The sequence below is a fragment of the Anomalospiza imberbis genome, chromosome 13 (genome assembly GCF_031753505.1).
Source record: "Anomalospiza imberbis isolate Cuckoo-Finch-1a 21T00152 chromosome 13, ASM3175350v1, whole genome shotgun sequence".
In the NCBI taxonomy this organism is placed as follows: Eukaryota; Metazoa; Chordata; class Aves; order Passeriformes; family Viduidae; genus Anomalospiza; species Anomalospiza imberbis.
Genome location: NC_089693.1, coordinates 19144345 through 19166552, shown reverse-complemented (window position 1 = coordinate 19166552; position 22208 = coordinate 19144345). Strand labels below are relative to the sequence as shown.

At 50.9% G+C, this 22208-nt stretch overlaps 1 protein-coding gene across 2 annotated transcripts in view; it reads right to left on the bottom strand.

Moving 5' to 3' along the window:
- LINGO1 (leucine rich repeat and Ig domain containing 1) overlaps positions 1-12453 on the bottom strand; it is a 142874-nt gene extending 130421 nt beyond the window's left edge. For both annotated transcript variants that reach the window (XM_068204393.1, XM_068204395.1), the window contains exon 1: positions 12308-12453. The gene's annotated coding sequence lies outside the window, so the exon portion shown is untranslated. The remainder of the gene's footprint in view (positions 1-12307) is intronic.
- Positions 12454-22208: the final 9755 nt, after the last annotated feature.

Sequence of the window (22208 nt, the reverse complement as noted above, 5' to 3'; positions counted from 1 at the left end):
GACAAATTAACCTGTAAAACATTGCTGGCAAAGTCCAGCTTGTCTGAGACACCAGCAGGCAGCTCTCAGTGGGGCACCCAACCAAGGTAACGGAGCAAGGCCAACACACACCAACTCAGAGCCTGGCTCCAGCCACCAGCATGTTTTTTAAAAAAGGGTATATAAACCACTGAGGTGGTTTGGGATTTGGTCAGGAGAGATGGGCTGAGCCCTCCTGCAACATGCACAGTGTAGGATGAAGGCTCTAGGTCCACAAGGGAAAAGGACGGCAGGGCCAGCTCCAGCCCAACAGCCTGGCTCTGGATTCAAACACAAGCTGCTCAAAATCAGTGACGAGGTTGCTTTTTCTTTTGCTTTTAAATCCCTCTGGCAATCTGGCCTTCAAGTGCTCATCTATCCATTCAGGGCTGTCTCCCCCCCACCACATCACTGCTCTGCAAATTTGAGTGAAATTGATATTTTCCTATCAGAAACATGAATTTTCAAACACACAAAACATTGGATTTGAAAGCTGACTTTTGTTGGGAAGGTGCCTGTCTCTTTGTTCACAAAAGGGCTCATTTTTCCTGGAAAAGGGCCCAGATTTTGAGTGAAAGATCAATAACATGCAGAAAACGGGTCCTTTTATTTAATTGTGCCATGATACCAGAAAGAAAAGAAAGAATCCAATGCTGAGGCTGAATGACTTCAAAATATTTTGCATTTGTTTACCCCAGTGCAACACTGGAGCATCTATTCAGAGGAACCCAATGGGAAGGATGCAGCCTTTGGGGCTCCCCTAGAGCATCCCTTTATCACCTGCTGGCACTCCACTGGGACAGCATCCCTTGCACTGCTCCAGTCCAGCCGCAGTCCATTTTTGGGAGTGTTATTAGAGATTTAACTGCTGCTTCCTCTGCCCTGCCTTGTCCGAAGAACTCATTCACCACAATGTTCATGGATGACCTTCTGCCTACACTAATTATGAGAAAGGGTGAATTAAACTTAAATTGCAATTACAGCCGGGGTGGGGGGAATAAAGACCAAAAAAAATACGCCACGAAGACACAGCATTCAAGATGCCATACAACAGTCATGACATGCTGCATCCTCCCCATCCATATGGGGGAAAACTAACACTTTGGCAAATTTATGAGGATGTGTGAAAGTGATTATATTCCTGAAAATATCTCAAGTGGAACGGCCTACCTGGCATATTTTGTTAGTCATGAAACACGCTCCTTCCACCGACTGTAGTTTGTGGCTTTCCATCTGCTTAAATACTTTAAATACCAAAACTTTTTTTTTTTTTTTTTTTTCCTAAGCTGAAATAGCAAGCCAGCAGCAGAGTGCTGACTCAGGGGCATGGGACGAGGACATGCTCACCACCAGCAAAGGGATGCAGAAGATGCCATGCCACAAGGGCAGGAGAGCAGAGGATTCACCACCACATGGGTGGTAAGTCCTGACCCTGGCCAAGAAATGCAAGAGGTCAGCTTGTGTTAATTAATTAACTGAACTGGTGTCCAGCAAAGGAGCACCATGAAAGAATATTGTTTTGGGTCAAATATGGACATGAAGGGGAAAAAGTTAAAGGAAATAAATGACAATGATTGGCCATTTTAATTTCATTCGGCCAAAAAAAAATAGACAACAGTTGTAAAGGTTACAGGTCACTGCTGCCAAGCCCAGATTTTAGCAAGATGGGGTTTATGGGCACTTGTTCTAGGGCAGTCAGCACCCTGATCCCCCCAGTTCCTGCTTTCATGGGGGGTCTTTTTTTTGCCTTTTTGTCTTGGCAGAGCTGGGGAAAAGGCTCCAAGGCATCAAGGGGATCCAGGGCTGCTTCTGTCCTGCTCTTTAGTTAAGTTTCTATTTTACAGCCCTGGCTGGAGTTTCTCTGGCCACAGTGGCTGGTAGTGGGGTGGGCCTGCACAGGGATGCAGCCAGAGCTCAGCACTGGTGCAGAGAAAACCCAGCCAAGACTCCCAGTGTCGAAGGAGATGGCCAAGGGACAGCACAGCAGCAGAGAAACATCCCCCAAAACATTTAGGTGCAAGCCCATTCCCACCAGGGAGGTGCCCTTAGATGTCCTGGAGGGTGGGGAGGCCCTGGCACAGGGTGCCCAGAGCAGCTGTGGCTGCTCCATCCCTGGCAGTGTCCAAGGCCACCTTGGACAGGGCTTGGAGCTTCCTGGGACAGTGGAAAGTGTCCCTGCCCATGGAAGGGGGTGGGACTGGATGAGCTTTGAGGTTCCTTCCAACACAAACTGATTTTACGATTCTACTATTGTGTTCCCTGGGAAAACTTGGAATATCAACACTATGATTTATCCACAAAGGGATCATTTTGAGTCATCGAAGCAGTTATCTACTTGTTGCATGAGGCAATGACAATTGTGCCCCTCAAAGCAACAGTGAATAGCACTCAAGGTGTAACTACAGTGCAACTACTCTTTGCCTGATTATGGAGAATGATCAAAGTACAGGAGCATCTCGGCCAAATCACCTCCCCCGGGGCGTCCCCAGCCACAGATACATATCAGCTGGAGCAGAGACCAGTGGAATATGATGAGCATTTTCCCAAACGGCAGCGAAAAGCTGAATATTAGGTGATTTGTAGTAGATTTCCTCCAAGAGAAAATCTCTCCTACCATAGTGGTAAGGTTTTCACAGCTCATTTGGCTTTTCATTTGCTGAACGGCTTTGTGGCTTCTCCCTTGCAGGACAAGGCCTCATCATTTGTGTTTTCTAACAGGTTTGGGGCTTTTTTTTTTTTTGCATAGGAGAAAACCATCTTTCCTCCTGCTCTCTGTGAGCCTAATTCTGCATCTCCAGCTGATATTCAAGAGTTTTAGAGTTACTCTCACTTTTCAGGGGGATAAATCATCTTGGAGGGCAGGGTTTTTTTTCAAGGTCCAGTACCTGGAGAAGGAGTTTCTCCTTCCAAACGCAGATAGTCCCTGAGAGAAATAATCCCATGGGAAATAATCCTGTACAAAGAGGGTTTATTGCATCTTTTCACAGGCTCTTTCTCACTGACAATTGATGAGTTCATAGCTATCAATATCCATTAGAGGGTTTATTTTATTTCTTGTTAGAAAATAAAAAAGGCAGAGCCTAAGAAGAGTAAAACCAGCCACAGAGACTGAAGACTGACAGGAGCTGCCTGGCAGACAGTGAGTGAAAATGCTCTGACAAGATGAAATGTTTTTTCTTTCATTGAAATCACTCCCTTTCCGAATGACTAATACACAGCTATCGCACCATGGATATTTCCAGAGTGATGAGATGTTTTTAAAATATCTCACTGTGCCTCAAAATATCTCACTCTGGCTCAATAGATCATCCAAAACACCACCCACGGAAATCATAAATAAATAGATACTACAGTGCTGTAAAAGAGCAGACTGGCCAGGGCCAGGGCAGCATCCTTCATCGCGAGTTCAATGAGGCCACTGGACCCCTCCTGTTGGCACGTGGCTCCAGCAGCCAGGCTTTGTGGAGGTGGAGACACCAAGCCTTTGCAAAGGGAGCTGGGCACCTCCTACTCTCCCAGCACCTTCTCAGAGCTGTCCTGTACAGCTCCTTGATGACACAGATATCTCCCTGAATGAGCAAACTGGGTGTAAGAAGTACAGTGGACTCCATGATCCACTTAACCGCCCGCACTCAACAGCACAGCAGAAGACCGGTGACATCCTCTGACACACGGGCCACCCCTGGAAATCCACAACAGCTTCAAACCTCAAGCTGCAGCAACCAGAAACACTCCCTCCTACTCCCTACCCCAAATCACATTGCTCCCATCAGGAAAGGGACACCCTCACCCTGGGAACAGCTGGCGTTGGGTGACGTGCTGGAGGGGGTGACTGCCAGCCCAGCAGCCTCCACACTTCCTCACCCCGGGCACCAGGGACCAGCCCAGCACAGCACCCGCTGCAGAGCCAGGAAAATCCCGTTCTCCTGACAAAGGAATTGAACCGATCCAGGAAGCTCCTGCTCTCCTGAAAGGACTCCAAGGGATTGAACCGAGCCAGGAAGCTCCTGCTCTCCTGACAAAGACTCCAAGGGATTGAACCAAGCCAGGAAGCTCCTGCTCTCCTGACAAAGACTCCGAGGGATTGAACCAAGCCAGGAAGCTCCTGCTCTCCTGACAAAGACTCCGAGGGATTGAACCAAGCCAGGAAGCTCCTGCTCTCCTGACAAAGACTCCGAGGGATTGAACCGAGCCAGGAAGCTCCTGCTCTCCTGACAAAGACTCCGAGGGATTGAACCGAGCCAGGAAGCTCCTGCTCTCCTGACAAAGACTCCGAGGGATTGAACCGAGCCAGGAAGCTCCTGCTCTCCTGACAAAGACTCCGAGGGATTGAACCGAGCCAGGAAGCTCCTGCTCTCCTGACAAAGACTCCGAGGGATTGAACCGAGCCAGGAAGCTCCTGCTCTCCTGACAAAGACTCCAAGGGATTGAACCGAGCCAGGAAGCTCCTGCTCTTCTGACAAAGACTCCGAGGGATTGAACCGAGCCAGGAAGCTCCTGCTCTTCTGACAAAGATTCCGAGGGATTGAACCGAGCCAGGAAGCTCCTGCTCTTCTGACAAAGACTCCGAGGGATTGAACCGAGCCAGGAAGCTCCTGCTCTCCTGACAAAGACTCCGAGGGATTGAACCGAGCCAGGAAGCTCCTGCTCTCCTGACAAAGACTCCGAGGGATTGAACCGAGCCAGGAAGCTCCTGCTCTTCTGACAAAGACTCCAAGGGATTGCAAGCACTGAACGGTTGCAAAGCCGCCCCCAGGCAGCTGACGTTTTACACATTTGGATGCACTTGCTCCAGGCTTGGAGAGGGGAAAAAAGCAGCAAAATGGCAAGAAGAAATCACGGAGCAGGGCTGACATGCCTTGCACATGCTGCAATCATTTTGTGTGCAGAGAGGAATTCATGCCAGATCCCCATGCCATTGTCCTCCCTGAAGGGAAGAGACCAGAGTCCCATCCCAGGCTTGGATCCCCGTACAAAGACCACTTGGTAATTCAAGCAAAACTCCCAAAGACTTGGAGTGCAGACACATTTTTGAAAGCTCCCTGGATCCTGGTATACACAGCTTAGATCCAGCCCAAGGAGAGCTGTGACTCCCAAAACCTCAGCCCAGCCTCAGTTCACTCTGCAGAAGCTGAGTGTCCTCTTCCCTAGGAATCAGGCATCACTCTTTGTTTTGCTGATTGAAAGCAAAGAGAGCAAATCGTTTTGAAGAGCTGAAAATGGGCTCCTTTGCTTTTCTCAGCAAGATAAGAAAATGGTTCAGATCACCCAGGCTGTGCTGGTCCTAAGTTGTTTCCTCATTTAGTGGCATTTACTGAAGTACATTTTGAAACTTTGGGTGATTAAGCAGCTTTTCAGAACAGGAGTCAGAATATATCCTTTGGAAACCACAGACAGTCTGATACTTGCAGTCTTCTTTTCAAAAGGGTTGAAGCTACTTGTTCAGCACAGCAGGATTTGGTGGATTCTGTGGGTTCAAGGAAGGAAAACACCTTGCCACAGAAATTCAATCCTCCTGCTGAGGTGCATGGGAGCATGGGAATCCAGCAGCAATGCAACCTTCACAGAGCTCTGCCAGTTCCTGTCCTTCCTGTCAACCTCTGCTTGGTTTTTCCCTAAATTTCCCCTTCTTCCCACCGGGAACAGGCAGCACTGAGAGGCTGCAGAGAGATGACAGAGATGCTGCAAAGGCAGGAGGGAGAAAGACAAGGCCCTGCATTTCCAATGAAGATAGCTCCAACATCTGTCCTCAGCCACAAATGTATTCACCCGCACAGACACACTCATCAGATGAGGCTCTAAAATATTTACTGCCCAAATATCAATCCTCATAAAGCGAGGCAGCCATTTGGGCTTGGGGAGGGGGAAGGAGACGGGGCGGGTTGTCAATAATGTCATAACCACGGGCAATTTTATGTATCTTTGGAAATGGCCAAGAACACGCAGCTTGACAGATGTGCAAACGGGTAATGCAGGCTCCCTAGTTATGAGCATGAGGATGTCAAGAGGAATAGATGAGCAGTAATTCAAAGTATATTGGGCTTAGAGAAGTACACGGGCACCGTAATGAATGCGGGATGGGCACTGCGGTGGAGGGAGGGCTGAAGGAGGATGAGGAGGGAGTGGGATGCTGGCCAGAGAATGCAGCCCCTGTAGTGCTTGAGAGTGACTGAAGGGACAGGGGACCAGGCTGGGCACTTGGTGGCCTGAGTCACCTACACTGTAGCCATAGGGTGCTACTGCACTGAAGGATGTGTCAGCCTATCTGCTGCTGCCAGAGGCTGGACCAACCTCCAGGCTCCTTCTTCCTCCTTCACAGCTGCATCTCTACACAAACCTCTCCCACCACTGTGCCACCTTTCCTTTCCCTTGCTCTGAAACTCAAAGTTTTAGCCAAATACCTATATTTTTCACCAAGAGTCAAAAAAAAACCTCACCAAGGAACCAAATTATGTTTCAAGTTTCGTCTCAGCAGAACTACAGCTTTTTTTGCCTTCTTCGCCAAACTAGAAAACAAACCCGACACCGCAGCGAGGGCTGCCGCCACCCCCGGCGCCGCCTGCGAGGCTCAGGCACTGCTCACACCTCTGACTGTGCCTCACCCGGCATTTCCCCATCCCACCCTAGCAGGCTTTAAAAAGCAGCATCACACAGACGCACACTGCGCCCCCGGCCGCACGCTCCCGCCCCAGAGCCACGAATCCCAGGAGCACGACAACCACGGAGGCTGGCCAGCTTCCAGCATGAGTGGCTGGAAAGAACGGAAGAGCAGTTTAACTAGGGATGGGATGCTGGGACTCTTCTGCTCAGGTGTTTGGTTTGCCGGAGGAGTGGGGCAGCGCGGTTTAAAGAGGGCCATTAGCCAGTCCCAACTGACCTCACTTGGCCAGCTCAGAACAACGCACAGGGACATCTCAGCTCCACTCATTTTTCCATAAGATTCGATTCCTTCAACACTTCTGGCAGTGAAATTCCCCCTCTCCCACGTCCTCCAGTGCTCTTTGAAGGGACGCAGTCATTGGCTGCGGCGGTGGAGCCACGCACACCCTTCCTCCCTCTCAGCTCCTCCAGAGAAGTTCATCATTTTTCCACACTCTGGTGCTTTTGGAGCTGGGGGGAATTACTCATGAAGGCAAGCAGGCACCCCACACACCAGCAATCACCATAAATGTGGTTTTCCTGTGGAAAAATCCATGAATCACTGTAAAAGTCAGTCAGGCTCTAACCAAGCCACACTACTCACCATTGTTTATTAAAAAGAATTAATCACCAATCTTTTTCTTGGCCGATTTTATGAAATATGACTTATCCCAACCATTCACTCCCAAGTTGTCACAATATCCAGCTGCAAACATCCTCTGTGTGTGCTCTGGCAGCCTTCCCCATGGCTCACAAAGTGACATGCAGTTCTGTTAGGTCAAATGACCAATGACCGAAAAAGCTTGAATCTTGAAGGAATATTTCCTGCAAGTCTCAGGCCCCAGATTTTCACTCTGGAGATACACTGCTGGCACTGGCTGTTCCTGCGAATGCGTTGCTCAGTGAAAAGTCCCGCTGGAGCTGAAGAGCCCTGGGGTGTTGCAGCCCTGGGCAAGGTCTGACACCATGAGGAGGCCAGGGCACAGGCAGAGTAGGAGTTGACACACACACGGAGCACAGGTCCTCTGCCTTCCATGACAAACACTCTCCACCATCCCAACCAAGCCACACGCAGGCAGGTACCAGGATGGGGAGGCAGGGGGTGGCATCACGCTGCATGGGCACAGCAGCTCTGACCCAGTAAGACAACCAAGTGGTAACAAATCCTTAATGAAAAAAAATCTCTTTTTCTTCCAAAAAATGTCCTTGTTATAATTTCTTTCTCCTGGCAGCACCCTCCTGTGCACAAGAGTTTGGCCATGACATGGTGTAAGAGCAGGAAACTTCAATGCCCACAGTTTCGAGAGCAGAAATGAGAGATAATTGCACTTCTTACAGCAGCACTATCTTATCTTGGGGAACTTTCCCTGCTAATGAGGCCATTCTCTTCTGACATTCAGCAAGAGTTGAGAGGGCTGGTGCTGCTGCCAGCCCATCGTGGGTGCAGGCAGAGGGCAGGCAGGGGTGGGAAAACAGCCCAGGAAACCATCACCATGGTCCCAACCTCATCACTTTGCAGCTTACTGGAACTCAGTTTTCCTAACCTGGCTTTAATTCATTTATCTTCAAAAACAACAATAACAAAAAAATCCCACTATATCAGCTATTGTCTGCTCTGCCTCCTCTTGCCTTTGGCTACATGCTGGTTTCAAGGCATCTCCTGGTAGAGCTGCACCTGCCATCCAATCCTAGATTTTCTTTCTGCATCCGCAGAGGATTTTCTTTCTGCATCGGTGCCCACACCCGTACAGGTCTGGGGAGCCCATGGCTGGCACTGCCAGGGGCAGTTGGGGACAAGCCTCTGTGTTGATGAGGGCCAGCTGCTGAGCAGGATGCCTGGGCTGCGGCAGCTGGAGGCAGAGGTAGCGATTTGTGTACTCACCTGAAAAGGCAGACATCCTCTCATCCCTTGCAGAGCTGCTGAGAAAAGCTCCTGGCTTTTTTCCTAGGAGTTTAACATCACCATACTCCAGCTACTAGAAGCAGATGCAAAATCCCCTCTCCCTTGAGTCCAGAGAATCCCACATCAGGGGCAGAGGTGAGACAGCTCTGCAGGAGAGCCAGTTTCCAGGAAAAATGCTTGGAAGGTGGAAGCTGCAGCCAGATGGGATCGCACCTCTTGTTTTGAAGGGAACCATGGGACAGTGCCTGCAGTGTGGCTCAGCTTTGGCACATCCCAGGCTGAGCTGCCAGCGCCAGCCTCGCTCCTCATTGGCATGCCAGGCACATGCATCCCAGTGGCATGGGGCTGCTCTTCCTGCAATCTGTGTACCCAAGCAGCAGCACCAGGAAGGCTTCGAGAAGTACAGCAAGAGTGGAGAAAAGGAGGGGAGAGAAAGAAAGACACAGATGAGCACAGCACCACAGCTTAGGCTGCAAAGCCAAGGCTGGCAGTGTTGCTCCAGTTGCCTGCACGACCTTGACAAGCTGCAGGGAGGAAGAGGAAAGCCTCCAGTGGCAGCTCTGTGTGCTAACAGGGACAGGGGAAGTCAGGCAGGGGACAGAGGGGTGAGTGCCATTTGGGATGTTCCACCCCAGCAACAGAGCAAACCAGATGGAACAGGCTGCTTTTACCTCTGTCTCAGCCCCAGAAAGGCAGCTCACAACCCACACCTTCTTCAGACAGCATTTTGTGGGTCTTGGGTTTGTTCCCATGGGAGCACATGTGTAGGAAGAGGTGAACACCTCATGTCACTCCTCTGGGACCCAGCACAGGGCAGCAGGAGAGGAATTAGGCTCTGCCTGTGCTCCCCAGAGGGAAGGGCAGCCAGCCCTGTTCTGCCAGGCAGAAGACACTACCAACACAAAGGCAGGCCCCCGAGATCACAGTGTGTGTATCTTGAGAGCTCAGAATAAATATTTAAAGGTGGAGGGAAAAAATCCCTGCTTGTCTCAGTGAGCAAGTTCTCTGTCTTTGCTCTGGGATTTGAGACAGAGACAGAAGAATGACAAAGGAGACACAGGTTTCATCAAATCATGAGCACATCAGATGCAATGGCTTTCAGATGCCAGCTTTGCTGCAAGACAAATTCTCTCCCAGCCAGATGCCTGACAACCCCGACAGCCCTCGAGGACTGCAGGTCTGTGTTCCCTCAGACACACGGGGTTGCAGTGAGCCCACCTTCTTACACCTCTCCACTCCAGCCAGGGATGAGAGACAGGCTGTTCCCCAAATCCCTTTCCAAGCCAGTAAGAGCTGGTCCTGACCTGTGGGGACATGTGACCCCTCCTTGCCCTGTCCTGCGAGGATGTACAAGGTGATGGGCTCTGCATCACAGTGTTGGACAAATGTTCCCAAATCCCTGTCCCCACAGCAGAGCTCTGCCAGAGGAGCAAACCATGGCTCAGCTTTCTCAATGCCTCACATGAGCGATGGCTGGGGGGAAGGATGGGAGGTGACAGCTCTGCTCTGCTCCCAACAGCCCTGTACTGGGCCATCGCTCAGAGGCAGTGGCCAGAGCAGCCACAGAGAACGGGATGTTCTGTAACACAAGGCTGTCCTTAGGATGCTTTTATTTCCAGAGAGAGCTCATTAGTTCTGGTTGTGCAGGAGTTCAGGTTTTTTTTTCTCCTTGTTACCAAGAGCTGGAAAACTCCACTGAATAACATCTCTGAGCACAGGTGGAACAAAGACAGGGCATGGCGGAGAGAGGAGCAACTAAACCAGAGATAATCAAAGTTATTGCTGCAGACTCACATCACTTACAATCTCCATCTCCTTTGGATTTCCCAGCTGGACTGGTGTCTGCTTGCTCAGCCCCACTCACCATTGCGCCAGGGCTGCAGGGCTTGGCTCTGCTCAGCTCCAAGGGGAAAGAAGATGTAGAGGAGAGTTTGAGATGACAGGGAACTGGGCTCAAGGCAGCCCACTGGATCAGATGGGATGCCAGGAGCTAAAGGGACTTGCAAATTCACTAGGCAAGGAGGAAGGCTCTCTCTCTGGCACTGCCACAAGAGGGGTTTAATACAGGGGCATCCTACCCAGGCATGCTCCAGCTGTGATGCCTTGCTGCCATCAGTCTGGAGCAGCTGCCTCCTTACTAGGCCCTGGTGCTCCTTTCCCATCACCACACAGTTCAGCACACACTGCAGGAGATGCAGCCAAGGAATCACGTACCAACAGCAGGAGATAAGCCACCTTCCCAGATATGATCACAGGCCCCATTATCTTCTTAACCCTTATGCATTCACTTATCCACCCCAGATCTATTCCTCCTTATCTAAATTCTCCTCCTGTTCATTCCCATCCCTCACCATGGCTGGTCTCGGAGCATCGAGGCCTCTCCAGAAGCATGGAGGCAGCTGGAGGCAGCAGGAGAGCCTGATGCCCCGAGCAGCCACTCACCACAGCTAATGGGATGGGCTCTGATTGACTGGCCCCAGCGATTCAAAGTTAATAAACTGTTAAAAGCAGCCCTATAAATCACCCATGCAGGAAGTGACCTGGACAGGAGGCCTAACGAGTTAGCAGAGGTTTTATTTAAAAGCCATTTGTCTGAGAAGTGCAACACAGAGAGTCAAATAACTCTTAGAAAAACAGCAGTGATGGAGCTACTGGGAGGATTAGAGCTGGCTGAATATTTATAGCCTGAGGATGTCAGTCCTCCCAGTGCTAACTGGCCTGTGCTTCCCAGCTGGAGCATCCCAGCTGATCCCAGCTCCAGGTAGGGAGCTCCCAAAGTGAACCAGGACAAGGCAGACCACAGCTCTGACTCTCTGTGTTCACTGTGACTTTCTCGCAGACCTCTCAAAACAGGAGTCTCATGCCCATATCCATCCTGTGACAAGCTGGTAGCATCCTCATCTTCCTCCAGGCCCCAGCTCCCCTGCCCATGTGTGGGATCACACATGAAGAAGCTGCTATTCTCATATGCTACTGCATACAGCTGACATCTCTGTTTGCATGGAGAAGCCTGAAAACAAGAGGCCCCAAAAATCTCAAACTCCAAAACCACCCCAGAAATCATGTTTTTTGTTTCTAATCCCAATTTCCACTCCTCTTCCATGAATACTGATTTTGCACCCATAAGGAGGGCAGCTGGGCCACATCAGCCTCAGCCCCTGCTCACTCTCCACAAGATGAGCGCTATTTTTTTAACTTTAAAAAAACCCTACTGCCAGGTGCAAGGAGCAGACAAGGGTGTTTCCCTGGGAGAGGGACTTGGCCCCCTCCCAAACGTCCTGCCCCAGCCATTCCTTACTCTCCCATCGCAGGAAGCCTCCAATACCCTAAAGGCCTTTTACAGTTGGAAGGAAAGGTGACTCGTGCTTGGGAAGCCTCCAGAGCATCGTTAAGAGGAAAATTATACACAATTATCCTCAGAGGTACATCAGGGAAGCTGAGGCAGTCACAAGGCACCAGTCCCACACCAAGCCTGGCTCCTTGCAGCAGCAGAGTAGTTTCTAAAACTATGAGCACATTCCAATGGGATACAGTCTGCAAGCAACAGGCTTCACCAGCAGCTACCCCGCCTTCAAAATCACCTTTTAATTGCAAGAGAAGTTCTCATCCCCAAGCCAGCACCTTTCATCCCAGCAAGACAAGGGGGAGAGGAGTAGGTAGGAGATGCAAAGACACAGCAACAACCCGATTGCACGTGAATTTTCCAAGTGAAATTGGGTTGCCTTTGCTTTTCACCGACATCCTTACCTTGGGAGGGATGCAGGAGGCTGGGTGCAGGTGCAGGCGGTTCTCCTGGCCAGTGATGAGCACCTTCCAGGGGGAGCAGGGAAGCCTAAGAGTGCCGGGGGGCTGCGGCTGGGAGGCTGCTCCAGCGGCTCTGCGGGCGGCTCATGGCTCCCGGGCACAGGGGGCTGTGGGTGGGAAGGCACAGAAGGTGTCAGTCTGGAAATACACGGCCTCAAGCACACAGCAAGCAAACCCAACCCCACAGAAAGGCTGACTTGAAAGTTAGGAAGGTGAAGAACTTAATATATTGGTATTTTTCTGTATTGCTCTTTTTCCCCCTGCTCCCCATCAACAAGGAGAGGAAAGCAGTGGGATCTGCTCAGATCTGGACACTAAGCAGATGTGGATACCTGAAGAGGTCCAGCACCCACCAAGGGGCTCCTGCCAGGCACAGGGTGATTCTTGGGAACAGTTTCCCAGAGGGTGTTATATGCTTCCAGCATCACTAGTGGGGAAGGAGAGAAGGCACAAGCTCACCTGGACAAGCAGCCCCTGGCCCGTGCTGATGCACACAACCATGAACATGCAAGGGAAGGACCCCCCAGCTCAACAGGCCCAGCCAAAGGGTCTCACAAGACAAGGGGAGCTCTCTCCATTCCTCTCAAGTCAAGGGGTTCCACTGGCACCTAGGAAATGCTAAGAGAAAGCAGATCCTTGACCTGCTGATCTGTGATCACTACTCCCAAATTCAAAACTGAAAGGGAAGCAAGACCCTTTGCTGATGGAGGTGATACATCCACCCATCCTCTAACCAGCTTCACCTTCACAAGCAGCACTCTCCTCTCCAGCAAGAGTTTGATTTAATACATTTATTTAGTGGTGAGGTCCCCAAGGCAGAACTCACATTCTCTTTTTGCATCTCGAACAGTTTTGAGCAGTCAGTGTTTAACAAATTAATAATAATGTGATGGTACCTTGAAAAATAGACTGTACTGTCCTCAAAAAAGGGGCCACGTTTCCCAGTTACTCCAAAGGGCACTGCTTCAGACCTCGCTGAGCAAATGGCATTTAGGCGCAGCCACCTTTTAATGGCAATGATATGATCCTGCTATGGCTGCAGTCACAGAACTGTTAGGGTTGAAACGGACCTCTGGAGGTCACCTAGTCCAAGCCCCCTAATTAAAACAGACCCTGAAGAATTACTAAAAGCACTATTACATATTTCCCAAATGACGGTATTACTGAAAATACAATGAAATAATCCCCACCCAGCCACAAGGAAGGTGAACAATGCCAGAGCGGGGGTCAGGCACAGTGGAGCGGAGCCCCCCGAGCCCGCAGGCCCCGCCGTCCCCCACAGTGCCGGGGGCCCATTGGTACCCAGGACCAGACTTCGGGCTGCGGGGGCCAAACCCATCCCTGCCACCTCCGGCCCTCCCATCCACCGCTGACATCAACGGCCACCGCAGCTCACACGTCCCCGCGGGGACCATTCCCATCCTCACCCCGCGCCCCACGGAGGGAAAAAGCGGCTGTGGGGGTGCTCGCCCATTCCCCCCATCCCACAGCCCGCAGGAGCTGTGCTAACCTGCGCTTGCAGTGTGGCAGTGCCCCCGTGCCCACGGGCTGGCCCTCACACCCACATCCACCATCCAGCATGGGGGTCAGGTGTATTCCATCTCCACCTATCTCCACACTGCACAGCGTGAGGGCGGGGGACAGGAGGGGTGGAAGCAAGTTAAAAAATACCTCTTAGCTCAGGTATTTTTTAGCAGCCATCCCCTACCCGAGGTCTGCCATCCTACCCCAAGTTGGCAGCTAAGCTCAGCATCTCTCTGTCATGAAAAGTATTCACGAGGTTTGCGGTGGAGGCTGGCAAATATTTGCCAAGGATTTTTCCAAATCTCCAAGCCCGCCATGAGCTCGCTGCAAATTTGTTTGCTGATCGTGGTCCTTGCACTAATTTGCAAATGGAGAGCAAAGAAAAAGGCAGCTGTACAGTGTAGGGGAAGATGAGCAAGCAGGGTCCTATTCCATGGGGAAGGCAACTCCACCGACCCTAATGAGCACTCATTAATTAACACCTGCAGCACTGGTGCAACACCCAGCTCCTGATGCTGACTGTGGCCAGGAAAGTGATCTCTCGGCACAGGGAACACCAGGGAATGGGAGGATGCTGCTGGGGATGGCAACAGCAGCACCTGCAGGCTGTAAGACCAGTGCTAGCCCCAGTCTGACCTGTCTGTGTGGCAAGTTGCAAAGAGGTGCTGGGAAGGCATCCTCTTCCCTTCCCTGCTCCCTCCCCAAAGCAGTTCCAGAGTTTCTCCTGTGGCTTCGTCTCTGATTTTGGCACCTCACCAAGTTCCAGCCCAGGCCAAGCACATCGCTAATTAGCTGCACTAATTAATCACAGTTTCCATTGTTTATTCTTTTGTTCTCGCACAAACACCCATGCTGCCTTGGTTTGTGACCTACCATGGCATTCAAGGAGCACCAGCACAGCTGGTGGAGCTGACCCCAGGGAATGTGGGTCACTAGCTGCTGGGCTCACCACTGGAGACCAGAACAGAACCCATCCCTGGTCCTGCTGGAAAGTGAGTTAAAAGCCAAAGCCATCAATTCTGGCCTGAAACAATACAAAATTCACAACCCCTCTCACTCTTCCAGCCTGGAATTGCTCATGCCAGCACAGCTCAGACCATATTTCTGAAACTTCCAGGAGGCCAGGAGCTGCTGGTGGGTCATTTAGTCCATTCCTCCTTTGGGAACTGAGATTTACTGTGCCTGAAGCATGCCCAATCATCAAGCCTGGCCTCCAACATCTCCAGCAAAGCCAATTCTACAGCCTCCCTTGGCTTCCTGAGGCTGCTGCCACCACTGTCAGGGAACAGAGTGGGCTGCAGTTCACTTGCCACCATCCTTGATCCCTCCTGTGGCCATCAGTGCCACAGCCCATTCTTCCTCTCTGCAGCCATGGGGATGGCTGCCTGGCTGTCACTCCATCAGATCCCCCCAGGGAGACACCCCACACTTGCTCCCAGGAGTGGGCACGGCAGCCGGAGCTGGCACACAGCCCCAGCGCAGAGGCAGCCATCCATCCGCCTCTCCCCGGCTAATCCCACCGAAATCCTGCCTTTGTGCTCATCACATCCACTGCCTGAGCATTAGGCACCCGCCGAGCCCGAGCTAATCTCCAGAAAGCTCCCTCACCCACGGGGGTTCCCCTTCCCTGGGCAGCCCTGGTACCCCAGAGGCACAGGGGGGACAGGAGGACATGCCAGCTGTGACTCCTTGCCAACACTGGCATGATGTCCTGGGAATGAACCCAACAACCTCTCTGCTCGCTCCCTCTTGTCAGGGATATTTTAACCAGATATTCTTTGCAAAAAAAAAAAAGACACCAAGGGGAGAAAAAAGAACTGTTAGTCCAAGGGAGTCTGTGTTGTTAAATACAGAGAAATCCAAGTCTGAAGTCCAACAGAGGCCAAGGTTTCTGGGCTTTGACACAGCTGACAAGCTAGAGCACAATGAGAAAATACACACACAGAAATAGCCAGGCAGGATAAAGGATTTACTGCTCCTTTCACAGAAAACAAAAGAATAGGCTTAAACACTCCATTTAGGAGTGGTAAAAAAAAGAATAAAAGAATAGAAAGATAAAAACCAGATCTGCAGGAAGAATATTTGAGGATTACCAGGAGGTGAAGGAAAACCAGATCCTGCCTGTCCTGGGTGCAGCAAGGCAGCAGCATCCCCAGGGACCCTCTCCCCAGGCCCAGCAGCAGTGTGTGTGTGCAGTGAGCACACACACAAAATGCCAGGTCTCACCTCAGAGCCATCCAGTCAGTTCCCTCCTGCCCCGAGTCAGAGCATCCCACCACAGCCCACATTCCAGCACAGCCAGCTGTCATGCCAACATCTGCACAATCTCACCTCTGGAGCGTTTCTCCTGTGCTCATTCTGGCTGTAGGATTGCCCTCTTCACTCAAATCCCTCTCCAGGGTCCACTTCCCCAGGGCCAACCACCCCAGTTAATGAGGCTGGTGTTTCCTGCCTTTCAGACAGGCTTTTCCATGATAGGAAGGCTCCAGGCTCTTGCCTGCCCTCCCTTTCATAAGGAAGTTATCCCAGAACACCTCTTGGGACCTCAGCTGTGGAGGCCTGATGGAAAGAGAGCTAGGGCTGGCAGGGGCTTTGGAAACAGCTTCTTCCCATCATCTCTCCAGGTGTGTCCTCATTGAAGAGGGAAGTTTTCAGTTCCCTCTAAGTTTCTCCTAACTTGTGATGAAAGAGAAACTCTTTGGAGAACAGACAGGAACCCAGTTTCCCTGATGAAAGTACCGCAGTGGGATTTTTTGGGTTTCTTTTCTTTTGAGTAGCACCAGCCAGAACAGAGCTTTGCAACCAGGCAGGCAGAAGGTCTTACCCTTTCCATGGCAGGAGACCAAGTCTCCCAGCTGGAGACCAGCACAGAAACCATCCCTGGTCCTGCTGGGAAGTGAATTAAAAGCCAAAGCCATCAATTCTGGCCTGAAACGGCATGAGATTCACAAACCCACTCACTCCATCAGCCTGGAATTGCTCATGCCAGAGCAGCTCAGACTGTCTGTGTGGAACTCCCAGGAGCCCAGGGGCTACTGGTGGGTCATTTAGTCCATTCCATCTTTGGAAACTGGGATTTACTGTGCCTAAAGCACACCCAATGGCTACGGTCAAGCCTGGCCTCTAACATCTCCAGCAAAGCCAATTCTACAACCTTCCTTGGCAGCTTACAAGCTGCTTAATTGCCCTGATAGTTATGCATTGAGGGTTTTTTTGTAAAAAGCAGCTGATTTCTCAGCAGCAACAAATACTTGGGAAAGCTTTCTGTCTGGCAAACTCTCTCTATTGTTCATCTCTTTCACATAAAATGTTCCTAATGAAGAGGGAAAGCAGGATCTTGGCTTCTTTCAAAACAATCTGAAATATTATATTAAAAACATGCACTGAGTGTTGACATATTTAGTGCATTGCTTTATAAAGCAAATTGCCCAAGCTCATTCAGAGCTTGACACCATTTAGACAATACAGAATTACATGACTGGGAGGATACCACTGCAAAAGTGCCACTCTGGGGAGCTGTGGAGCATCTTGGAGCAGCCAGACAGTCTTGACTCCATCCTAGTGAGAAGTGGAAGCCACCAGCATCATCCCATAAGAGAGGGATGCACAAGTACCACTCAACATGCTAATGTGACAACGACAGCAGGTTTCGGACCGTGAATCCTCCCCACCCAATCCCTCAGCTCTTCATACAGGCATCTCCAAATATCCAAGGCTAGGAGGACATGATATGTGCGAGACTCTCAGAGTCTCATACATGCCACGTATGGATCTGTACATGTGGAAGCAAAGCTGTGGGAGCAAAGCTCAATGTCTCCCTAACACACCAAGCCAAATCCCTTGGAAGTAGGAAGCTGGCTGTGGTGGCCAGCCACGTTTCTCTCCACACCTGGCATAGGCAGGGTCCCTACAGAGCCCCCTCCTCTCCTGCGGTGTCTTTGAAGTGCTCCAGGCTCTGCTGCAACCGGATTTTTCAGACGTTAAACTGATGCTCAGAACACAAACAGACATAGAGAAAGCTTTCATTACAAGGCTGGTTCATGTCCAAGAGCAGCCCAGGGGCCAGCTAAGACAGGCAGTGTTGCTTTAACAGCCTCTCGCCAGAGGCCAGTGTGAGCTATGGCTCCCTGTGGACTCCCAGTCCATGCCAGCACCGCACTCACTTTGCAGGAGCAGGGCAGGAGAAATGAGCAGGTTTTATGGCACATTGGCTCTCCTCCAGGGACCAAAAGCTTTGATGCTGACAAAGCCACTGCATCCTCTCCTGCTGTGAGTGTGCCCAGACAAGACATTTCTGCGTGCATCTGGAGATGCTGCTGGTCTCAGTAGGGACATATCAGGGGTGATGACCAGCATGATCCCTACCTGCTGTGGGTGGTGGTCCTGGGGGATTGCATCTTCCCCTCCAAGCAGGAGATCAGCACCTTAGGGGGTCTGAGCACAGGGCAGGGAACACTGCAGCTATAGTGTGCATGGAACATGTTCAGGTTTGTTTACCTGGGACCTAACTCCATCTGCAGCATGGGCAGCTGACACAAGGGCCTGGTTCCCTGGGACAGGTTGGTGCAGAACCAAAGACAACTGCTGCCCCATGCCAGAGTGACACTAAAACCCCCCCAGGCAGGGCACAGACCCTTGGAAAACCTGGTGTGCCTCAACCTCCTTTAACTCAGGACCCCAAACCCTCCAGGAAGGTCCAGCAACTCCTCATGACTTCCACTGTCTCCAGCCCCCCTTGGGTTTATCAGCACCAGTGAGTGGACAGGCTCCCTGCACCGAGATCCACTGAGCACAAGGCACCACAACAGATCAGAGAGACCTGGGGCTCCTCCTCATTTATATTCCCCTCCAGCCACAGCCTTCAACATGGCTGAGGAAGGCAAGGCAAGACAAGGCCTACAGAGAATGCCTAAAGATTATTTCTCTTGGATTCCAATTTATTTTTCATCATTAATGTCTTTGAAAGCCCAACACGTTCTGCGGACAGAAAGAGCATGTTAAATGTGCGCGTGGTGGAGCTGCAAAACTGAACACGTGCCTGGCACAGGTACCCATCCCACCAGGGAGATCGGCGTGGCCAAGGGAAGGGCTTTGCTGCCAGAACATCGCCCTTGCTCAGCAGAAGCTCTGGTAGAAGCCACTTCTTCCCCCCAGAGAGGTCCCCACCATGCACCACTCAAGTCCAGAAAAGCAAGAGCTTCATTTGGGAAAGCGGAGGTACCAGCAGCCCCAGTGCTGAGCATTGCACAGTGGCAGAGAGAAGGCAGGGCTGGGGGAGAGTGACTTGCATGAAGGATGAGAGGAGCTGGAGTCTTCCGTAATGGAGAGAAAATTGCTTTCGCCAACTATCTGCAGTTTTAAAGCAATTACATTTGGGGGGAAGCCGAGAGCATGTCTGAGCGCTGTGCGCGTGGCGGGCATGTTTTGAAATACAAGAACCAAGTCAGGAAAAAATAGAAAAAGAAAATGCCATTTAAAAAAATATTTCATGCAGCAGGCACTGAGAGGATAAAGTATTTATAACTCAGGGAGGGGACAGATACTGGAAGCAGCCAGACATTCCAGCAATGGGACAACTGAGAGAGGAGGTGGGGCAGCTTGCTCCTATCAGTGGTCCCCTTCCCCCTGTGAATGGGAAATCTTCCTTGGGAAGGATTTCCTCTGAAAACACAGCAACTGAGTGCAGCCTGGTCCAGCAGAAATAAATAAAATATGTTCTAATTAAAACACTGCTCACCCTCTGCTTCATCTGCTCATGCAGTAGGGACAGTAACAAAAGTCACTGCAGTGACATCAGGGTCAGGTCTCCGTGGGCTGGGGACGTGCTGCCCTCAGCCAAAACACGGAGCTGCCTTAATACTTCCCCTCACACACCTGCAGGCTGACCCAAAACCCAAAAAGCACCCAGCAGCTACCAGTTAAAGCCTTTTCAGAACCAGATTCAGCCTGGGAGGCAACAGCTTGATTTGGCCACAGATAAGAAGCTCCTTCAAGCTGTACTACATACCGCTGATCTTCCCTGCAAGCCATCACCTTTCACCACCATCCTTCTCCTCTAATCTGCTGGAATTAGGAAGGATCCCCGACCATAAGCACATCTCCTCTAATGACCAAGGTGGCAGGGCCCGAGCTGCCCTGATCCCCAGAGCTGCTGCACTGACTGCTGCCGGCACTGCTCAGACATCCAATTTATCAGGAGGATGTCCCTTTTGCTTTCTGGCCACGCGCCTTCCCCTTGTCTTTATCTGCTCTGGGGACAAGTGTGGGAAGCGGAGAAGTGGCATCCAGGGCTGCTAGTGACAGAGTCCCTTTTCAAAGGATGTTGTTCAGCTGTTATTACCAACTCTCGCCAAGTGGAATTGAGACATGAAGTAGATTTGTGCCCAAGATAATGGCGTTTATTAGACAAGCTATTGAGGAGAAAACAAAAGCTAACAGTGGAGAGCCACTAAGAGCAATGCTTAAAGAGAATCCATCACAAATACAAAGAGAAGAAGTGCTAATAGTTAGTGCTTCCCATCAATGATTTGAGACCTCAAGCAGTCCCTTAAGGACTCCAGGAGAGTGAAGGTTAGTGTCACCCAGCAAGAGGTGACAAACAGCACCAAGGCATCCAGGCCCTCAAACAAAGCAGCATCCAACCCCTTCTGCTCTGGCCAGATGTGGCTGAGCATCTCTGCCCCAGCGTGGCAGCCCTCAGCTTGTCCAGGACCGTTCTCCTCACCTGTATCAGCATCACATAACACCTATACAACACAACGCCTATGCTACATGCTCCGAATGCACACAAGGATGCTCTAGAGCAAGGATCCCAGGAGGACTGCTCCCCACATCCTGACCTCAGCAGGATGGGAAGGAAGGAGAATTCCATCTCTGCATGCCCCCGCAGCAATCAGGCCCCTTTTGGTAAAGCCCCCTGGGAAATGCCTTGAAAATCATGGGTCCATCTAGATTGTCCTGTTGGAGACCATCCCCTTCTTTCCTCACCAAAGGAGTCATGCTCCTGCAAAACCTTCCAATAAAAAATACATTTTTAATGGGAATGAAAGTCTTCCATAGGATCTTCACTGGCATGTTGGTTCACTGCCAGCCAGCCCAAGCCCCTGGTGACATTAGCTGGAGCCTGGCACAATGCTCACACTCTGAGGCACAGCTGAGATCTTTGGGAAAATGCAACAGAGATCACGGCTGCTAAACAACAGCTTCTCTGGGTCCTTGACAGATTTCTACTTTCCAATTTCCAGCCCAGACAAACAACATAGGAAGCCCCCAAATCCTCACTAATTGAGGCTAGCCCAAAGAGATCACCAATTTCACGCTCTTCATCCTGACCCTCCTCTCCTTTGCTCGAGGGCCGAGCTGGGGCAGCAGCACAGGGTGATGTGGAGGAGGGTGAGCCAGGCAAGAGCATGAGGGCATCCATGCAGCCCAGAAGTTCCTGAGAAATTTATTGCTTGTGACACGCTGTCAAAGCGAGGCGCGTCTCATTAGTCAGAAGCGAAGCAAATGAGAGGGCTCCTTAGCCAATTAAAAATTAAATAAATAAGGAAGGGATGCTCCATGGGGCTCACCGCCTCCCCTTCAGCCCTGCTGGCAAGTGGGAAACCCAAGGCAAGATGTAACACAAGTCTGAGTCACAGCTTCATCCCTTCCCAAGATGGTGAATTCCCCACTTCCAGCGAGCAGCTGGGAGCAGCCAGTGACCACAGTGATCCAGCCTGGCTGGATCTGGCACAGCCAGATGGAAAACAACAAGCCTGAGGAGCCACACCTGACACTCAGGGAGCTGGAAAAGGAAAGACTTCCTCTCACAGCCCCTGGAGCGTTTTGTTTCCCAGCTCTTGAAACGGAGCTCATTGACTCCTCTGAGTGTCATTCTCTGCTAAAAAATTCTATTTTTAACAGCTTTTCTTTTTAAAATTACATGGTTTTCCTTTGAGGGTTAAGCTGAGCAGGCACATGACTTTTTTTGTTGGTTTTTCTTTGTTTTTTTTCTCCAAGATTTATCATCCATTGGAGCAGTGGGCATTACAACTCTTCTCCACCTTGATGGCAACAACAACCCTCTGGAGTTTTACACTGCCCTCCTCCACGCCTCCTTCCAGCATCGAGGAATGGGACAGCCCATCCCAGACCCCCAAACACAGGTGAAGGGACCATTTTGAGCAGGCACTACAGGGCAAAGTTCAGTTTCCCCATCATAAGCCAGCATGAAATTTTACAAGAGCACAGAGGTGCCTGTTAGCAGCAAACTTCCCAGCTCACCACATTCCAAATGGGCACTGGAGGAACCTGAGAGTTGCAGACAGACACATGGGTG